The following is a 7,042-nucleotide window of genomic DNA, read 5'->3' as shown; positions in this document are numbered from 1 at the left end:
CCCCAAATTTGGTCTTGGGAATAATGTTGGCTTTCATATTTAAGCACAGGGATCCCCTCCTCCCCCATGTTCCATGCAGCTTAGGGACAGTTTTCTCCGAAGGGAACTATTAAGTGGAAACGATGTGTTGTGTGTGTGCGTGTGTGTGTGTGTGTGTGTGTGTGTGTGGTGCGCGCGCGCGTGTTTTATTTTTGGCGCATGCACACCCTCAGTAGCCTCAAGGTCGGCAATACCCTGAGCATTCGCGGGCCCCCAGCCGACCCCGTTCGCTCCTGCCAGCCAAGGACTCCGGAAGGAGGGAGTCCCCAGTCCCCGCGGGGCGTCCTGAGACTAGGTTCAGTTTTTAGCCCGGTCGGTACTGAAGCAAGGCAAGTAGGAGCTGGGTTCCCCGAAGATTTACTTGTATCAGCCGCGAGTGGGAAGCGGGGGCCTGGCTGGTTCCAGCCGCGCCCCCCGTCCGGCGCCCGCACCCGGGGGCATCCCCGCCAGCTCTCGGCGCCCCGGACCCGGGAGGAGTGGGTGCGGTGCTCCCTGGCTGCGAGCTGTCACGGAATTTGACACCCGAGTGGCAGCTGGTCCCGGCCAGGACTCCTGTCCTTCTCAAATGGAAACACTTTCTCCCAGTGAACCTACCGGAATTCTCGGAGGAATCGCACTTCGGCTTTGCCCCTTGGCGCATTTAACCAAGGCCGCATTTACCACTTTCAGGCGAGGAATTCTTCAGATGGAGCGGGGTTCCTGGTTGCAGAACAAGGTAAGCTCGCGACGAAGGTGACATTGTCTGGGGGCTACAGATTTAGTGGGAACCAGTCTCCCCCAGACAAGATGGTGAAGTTTGCCTTGGGCTTCCACTCCTCCCCCCCACCCCCCACCCAGGCCTCCAGTCCCCTGCAAAGTCTCTTCCTGCTCTGCCTTCCCCCCCCGCCCCGGCTCCTACCTTAAAAAGAGAGATTCGCGAGTGGGTGGGATTCCCTTATGCTCTTACTTTTATCATTGTAACGTTCTACACTGAAGGTCAAGGCCATAGCATGACCTGAAGTTTCCCAATCTCCCCATCCGTCTCTTGCCGTATTTCTCAGGTTCTCTTTCCTTATCTGATCTACTTTCTTTGCCATCCCCCTTTCTAACTTCCCTTTCCTTTGAAAATGTGCATCAAAAGGAGAGAGGGGAGAGTGCTGTGATTCTTGTGTAATGCCATGCTGAGGTTATAGGGCACAGCAATGGATGGTTATGAGCATTTACTTGTCACATAGTGTTAAGTACCTACTCTGTTGCTGCTCAGCTTCTTCAGGTTGGGGGTCAGGAGACCATTTATTGAAAATAATATGCCTCAGGAACTACCCCCCCCCAACATTCTTCTCTGTGTCTTTCTCTTGGTCATAGGAATGCGTATCTGCAACAACAGAAGGATGCAGAACCTGAGTGGGAGAGAGCTCTTTAGGTCAAGGCTGGTTTGGTTTATACTCTCAAGTCATTGAGCAGTGATAACAAAATTTCATCTTAATAATAATAACTGGCATTGATTGAGCACTTGCTATATATGTGCCATTATTCTACAAACTTGACAAATATTAACACAAATATTAAACCTCTTAAGCACCCCCGTGAAGTCAGGACTGTTATCTCATTTTTGTAGGGGAGACAACTTGGGAATAGATGATTGACGTAATTTGTTCAGGATCATAGTAAGTGGGGGAGCTGAGATTCAAACTCAGAGCATCTGAGTATAGAACATAACAATACATTGCATGTCTGTGTCACTCATGTATTCATCTCTCTACTCTGCTTGGTGCTGTTCTAAGCATTGGAGATGGGACAGTGAACAAGGCAGACAAGACCCTGGTAATCTAGTTGAAGGAGACAGATCATATATTAGTGAACCACGTTCAGGGAGTGGTAGATACCATAAAGGAATTAGAACAGAATAATATGCTAGGAAAGGTTACCTCCACATGGAGAGTGGTAAGAGAAGTTCTCTTTACAGTAGGACATTCAGACTGGACCTTGAAGAATTTAGGAGGAAAAAAAATGCAAATTAGTCAATGAACACAAGAACTGATGGTGATTACCTTTAATAATCATGGAATTGCAAACCAAATCCACATTGAGATATCCTCTATTTGCATTTGGTTGGTTCCAAATTAAAAGTTTGACAATATAATTTTGTTGAAGAGGATGTGGATCCAAAGGATCTTCAAACACTGCTTGTAGAAGTATGAATTAAAGCAGTGACTTTGGAAAACAGGAGGGCATTATAGCCTAATGTGAACATTGGTGTACTTGTTAGCCAACTGTTTAGCTAGCGTCTTCCACATTTTCAGCAGGAGACATGTATATGAATATGCATAACATTGTGGTTCCCAGTAATGAAAACCTGGAAGGAACACCAATACCTATGGCCAGAGAGTGGAAACAGTAGTGCAATACTGCACAAAGGGGAATATTATACAACCATAAAGTGAACAGATTAAGTGACATATAACAACATAATTAGTTCTTTGCAATGTAATATTAGGTGAAAAGTTAAGTCTAAAACATTGCATAAAGCATGGTAGTTTTATATTAAAAGCTACTAAAATAAAAAAGCCCAACTATTTAGGAATATGTATACATATATATATACATATATATGCTATAATGTTATATAAATAGGAAAGCAAGAGAATGATGATCATGAGATTTGTGATTATGGTTTGCTTAATGAGGAGAAGCCAAAGGACCATATGTTTGGTTAGAGGCAAGTCATTGGCAAAGCCTGAGCTGAGTTTTGGTTGGTAGGATCAGGTGTTCCTACTGCATTATTCAAAATAACTAGTAGTATGACAAGTCATGTGTGGATTAATGATGAGAGTATATGATGAACCAAATATTAAGATTAACTCAGTTCTGTACACTGTGGTCTGAAGTGGAGGGCAGCAAGGGACGAGCTGAAGGTAGACGCCTCAGTTGGGGGAAGGAAGCTGGGTGTTCTAAGGAGGAGAAAAGCAGCTGGAGTAAGGATGGGCCAGCAGAGGGGACCTGGGACCAGATTATGTGGGTCCATATAGGACAAGGTGAAGAATGGAAGGGTTTAAAGAGGAAGGTGGCATAGCCGTCTTTGCGATTTCAAACTGCTCTGGATGCTGTGTGAAGACTGAACAATGGGCGTGGCTCTCGGGAGGCCCCTGCAGTAGTAGAGGGGACGATGCTGGCGGAAGGCCACTGGGTTTCTGCAGGTTCTTTACTGAGCAGGGTGCCCAGCCTGGCGGGGTTAAGCCACTGAAACCCAGCCCATGTTCCCCATCAGTAAATGGCCTGGCGCCGGGCTGTGAAGGGCTCGAGGAAGGACACTTTTTTCAAATTGCACAGAGGGCTGTGTAGGCCCGCAGTAGCCTGAAGGTGGGTCGGGGTGGTGGGGATGGACTTGAAGAGAAGTGGATGGATCAGGACATGTTTTGGAGGTAGAATGGCCAAGACTTGGTGGTGAATTAGATAGAAGAGTTAGAGAAAGAGATAATCGAAGATCTTTAACTCCTGGATTTTTGTTTGTTTGTTTGACTGCAAGGATATTGATTCTGTATATACTAAAGAGGAAGAGAAGGGAGGATTCACATTCCCCGGGGGAAAAAAATTGCACTTTGGACATATTAATTTTAAAATGCAAGTACATATATCAGATAGGATGTTAGACATGAATCTGATGCTTGAGGGAGATTTAGGGTAAGACATAATTGTGGGAAGTGTAGTATATTTATGGTATAGTTCAAGATCCTGCACCTGGTTGTCATTGTCAGCTTGTGAAATGCATTAGACAGGGACACTTTTATCTTTTTTTATCCCTAGCAAAGTGTAAAGGAGAATAGCTTATCAATAAATATTTGTCAAATAGCTGACAGAAGGATACATACACAAAGAGAAGTGGAGGAAATGCCCCAGGTTTCTGACCCTGCTGTTGAATGAAGCCTCCAGCGTGTGGTTTTCAATCCCTGTGAGGCCGAAGTAAGTCTGATGGTGGGACCAGCCCATTAAGAGGATGTGACCCAGTGGTCTTGGGGCTAGTGTCACATGTGGGGTCACAGAGCTTTTAGAGCGGCTGGAAATGACAGGGTGGCCAGGAGAGCCCTGAGTGTTCAGTAAGGAAGAGTAGGGAGCACTGAGCCAGAAACAGGGACACACCCAAGAACACAGCAGCCCTTGTGGATGCAGGGAGGGTCCATCCAGCAGGAGGAGACGGAACCAAGGGCAAACAGATCCAGGAAAGTTGGTGCTAATGGAGCTTCAAGGCTTAGAGGTTGTTGTACTGCAGGTATTTTTCATAGACTCCAGGTAGCCAGCTGTGCACTGGATGCCATGGTCCCTGCCACTGCAGCCCAGCACTAACTCAGGCTGGGTGTCCTGTTTTGTGACATCTCATTTACAGAATCTTTGCTGAGGCCTTCCCACAGAAGATACGCGATCCCATCACCCCGCTAGGCTGGGTATGATGCATTTGGCTTGGTGTGGCTGTCCAGTGCCTTCACAGTAGCGTCCTGGTGCCAGGGCTGAGACCTGGCCCTGTCTTGCTACCCTTGGGTCTGACATGGCTCTCCCATGCACCACATCCTATCACCCCATAACATCTAGTTCTCAGCCTCTCACTGCCGTTCACTGCTGTTGACTTGTCTGGCTCTTTTCCTCAAATGGATGTCCTCAGTCCCTCATTCAGTGGTGTATCTCTAATGCCCAGTACAGTGCCTGGCATGCAGTAAACGGGCAGTAATGGTAAAAGGCAGAAAGGAAGGAGAAGAGTAAGAGAGAAGCAGGAGTTCTCCTTTCTGCTTGACTTTGAGTTGATCAGAATGAGACATCCCACTCTGACTCATGAAAAAGGTACAAGTTCCCTCTTTCTGCAGACAGAAAACCTGAGTGTGGAGCCGATTTAGAATATAGGCTCTGGAACACACTAGACCTACAGTTCCACTCTGACTCCACCACCCATAGCCTGGTTGGAGGTCACTTATCCCTCCAGGACTCATGTGTGAAGTACGGATAACAACAAATCCTACCGAATAGATAGTTGTGAGTTTTAAATGTGATCATGAGGTAAAGCCTGTGGTGCAGTTCAGCTCTTATTATATTCTAAGTCACTTAAATGTCAGTGACTCTTATTGAGCAACTTCAATGAATGCTTCCAATTATGAGATTTGGGCCTCTTTGTCTAGTGAAGCCAGGACTCTTGCAGTGTGGTAGTAGCCATTTTTGGCAGATGGGGAACTATTCCTGAGCACTTGAGCATTCGCTGTTCGATTTCTCACATTATGCCACATAGTCTTCCACTTCACGTAATTCACAGCTAGCTGGGAGCTTGAATAATAGTGAGAATTCAGAATTTATTCATTCAGCATTCCATGAACAGTGATTGAATATCTTCCTATGTAAATGGAGACACAGTGATGACTAAGAGGCAGTCCCTGCTTTCAAGGAAATCACAGTCCAGTGAGGGCACAGGCAAGTAAACGGAAATTATACTACAGACATTCAAGGAACCACCTCTGGTGCAGACCCCTACCTCATAAAACCCTCACCCCACACTGCTGGGGAGAGTACTGTGAATACTGATGGCTCCTTGTGTTTGCACATAGATTTGCAATTCACAAATCACATTCACTTTGAATTATTTCACTTGACTTTCACAATTGTATGAGTTAGGCAGACAGCAAAAGTGACTCATGCAGGACAGAGCTGTGATCTGTCCTTCAAGCCCCATGGCACAGTGTTCCCATTTGGGGATCTGTCTAGACTGCCATTCTTGTGGGATGGGCTTCGGTTCTGATTCTGATCTCAGCCCTGAGATTCAATGGCAGAGTATAGCTACCATCTCCATTGGGATCTTTGCTCTCTGTTACCTATGCTGACAACTCATCCTATTCAGGTGTCTTTGTGAAACCATTTCAATCTCTGGGGACTCTTGGTATTGACTGGATGGTGAAACCCAGGTGAGGATCAGGATGGTTCCTATGTTTGTCCAACTGGAAAGTGGAGGAACTGGCAGAAGGACATTTGGGTTGCTTAGTTTTAAAAGCTTGTGCAATTGACTGGGTGTTTCTCCTGACGAGGAAAGAAAGACAGGAGTCACTTATCCTCCTTAAAAATGGAATGACCGATTTGCACTTTATTAGAGATGTTTTAACAGTAGTTGGCCATTAATGGTCATTTGAAGTCTTCTAATACATAATTAATTAGTGATTAAAATCTGTTGATTGGTTATTTACATAAGGAATATGGGTTCTTTTCTCTTTTGAAATCTGACCAGGGAAAATGAAATTCACAGACTTACTTGTCATATGATTATAACATGGGAAAACGAATTTGTTGTCCAGAACAAATCTACTTCTGTGTTTTTATCTTTGTGAAAGATACTATATTTTGCTGTCCACAGCATGTCTGGGGGGTAGAGGCTGCTCCAGTACCTCCTGCCAGACCTGCAGTCTGTCAAGAGGATGCCCTGCCTGTGGCACTCTGGAAGTGTTGAAGGAGCACCTCCCTCCGTTCAGCCAGAACTTTGACCATGGTAACTTGGGTTGGATTATCTTATGTTGGGGGAAAAATTGGTTAGGTGTCTGTTTTCTTTGACTTTATAGATATGAGTTTGTGAAATACACAAAAAATAAGAGCTCTAATTTATCAAAGGTGAGTTTTGACAAGGGCTTTTTAATTTTCATTTGCTTCAGCATATTAGGGATCAAGTCACACGTGTTAACTGATGCAGAAACCCCACTAATTTATTTTCCAGTGTGCAGAGAGACCAATCTGAATTAGTAAAAAGTCTGAATTAGAGTGTGTATGCATGTGCTTTAAGAAATATTTTGTTTTGCTTTCAATTCATGCAGTTATATACCAAAAGAGCATTTTGCATTAGAGTTGTATAGGTAAGACCCACATGGAGTTATTAGCATCCACTTAATGTAAACAGATAAATAAACTGTTTTTCTTTCAAGGCAGTTAAAATTTTAGAGTAATAATTTATTTGCCAAACTTTCATTGTTCCAGCCTAAGCTACTTAAAAGAGTATTGAATTTCTAAA

The 7,042-nt window shown here is 44.8% G+C and overlaps 1 protein-coding gene across 3 annotated transcripts in view; it reads left to right on the top strand.

The window, feature by feature from the left end:
- The first annotated feature begins 241 nt into the window (after positions 1-241).
- The window catches only part of Kcnn2 (potassium calcium-activated channel subfamily N member 2), a 444,782-nt gene continuing 437,981 nt past the window's right edge, over positions 242-7,042 (top strand). For 2 of the 3 annotated variants that reach the window (XM_047556193.1, XM_047556190.1), the window contains exon 1: positions 242-754. The gene's annotated coding sequence lies outside the window, so the exon portion shown is untranslated. Of the gene's footprint in view, positions 755-6,441; positions 6,530-7,042 lie in introns of those variants that run through there. The other variant, XM_047556192.1, reaches the window with a different exon arrangement.

The sequence above is a fragment of the Sciurus carolinensis genome, chromosome 6, assembly GCF_902686445.1.
Source record: "Sciurus carolinensis chromosome 6, mSciCar1.2, whole genome shotgun sequence".
Classification (NCBI taxonomy): domain Eukaryota; kingdom Metazoa; phylum Chordata; class Mammalia; order Rodentia; family Sciuridae; genus Sciurus; species Sciurus carolinensis.
This window is presented reverse-complemented; position numbering and strand designations above follow the sequence as displayed.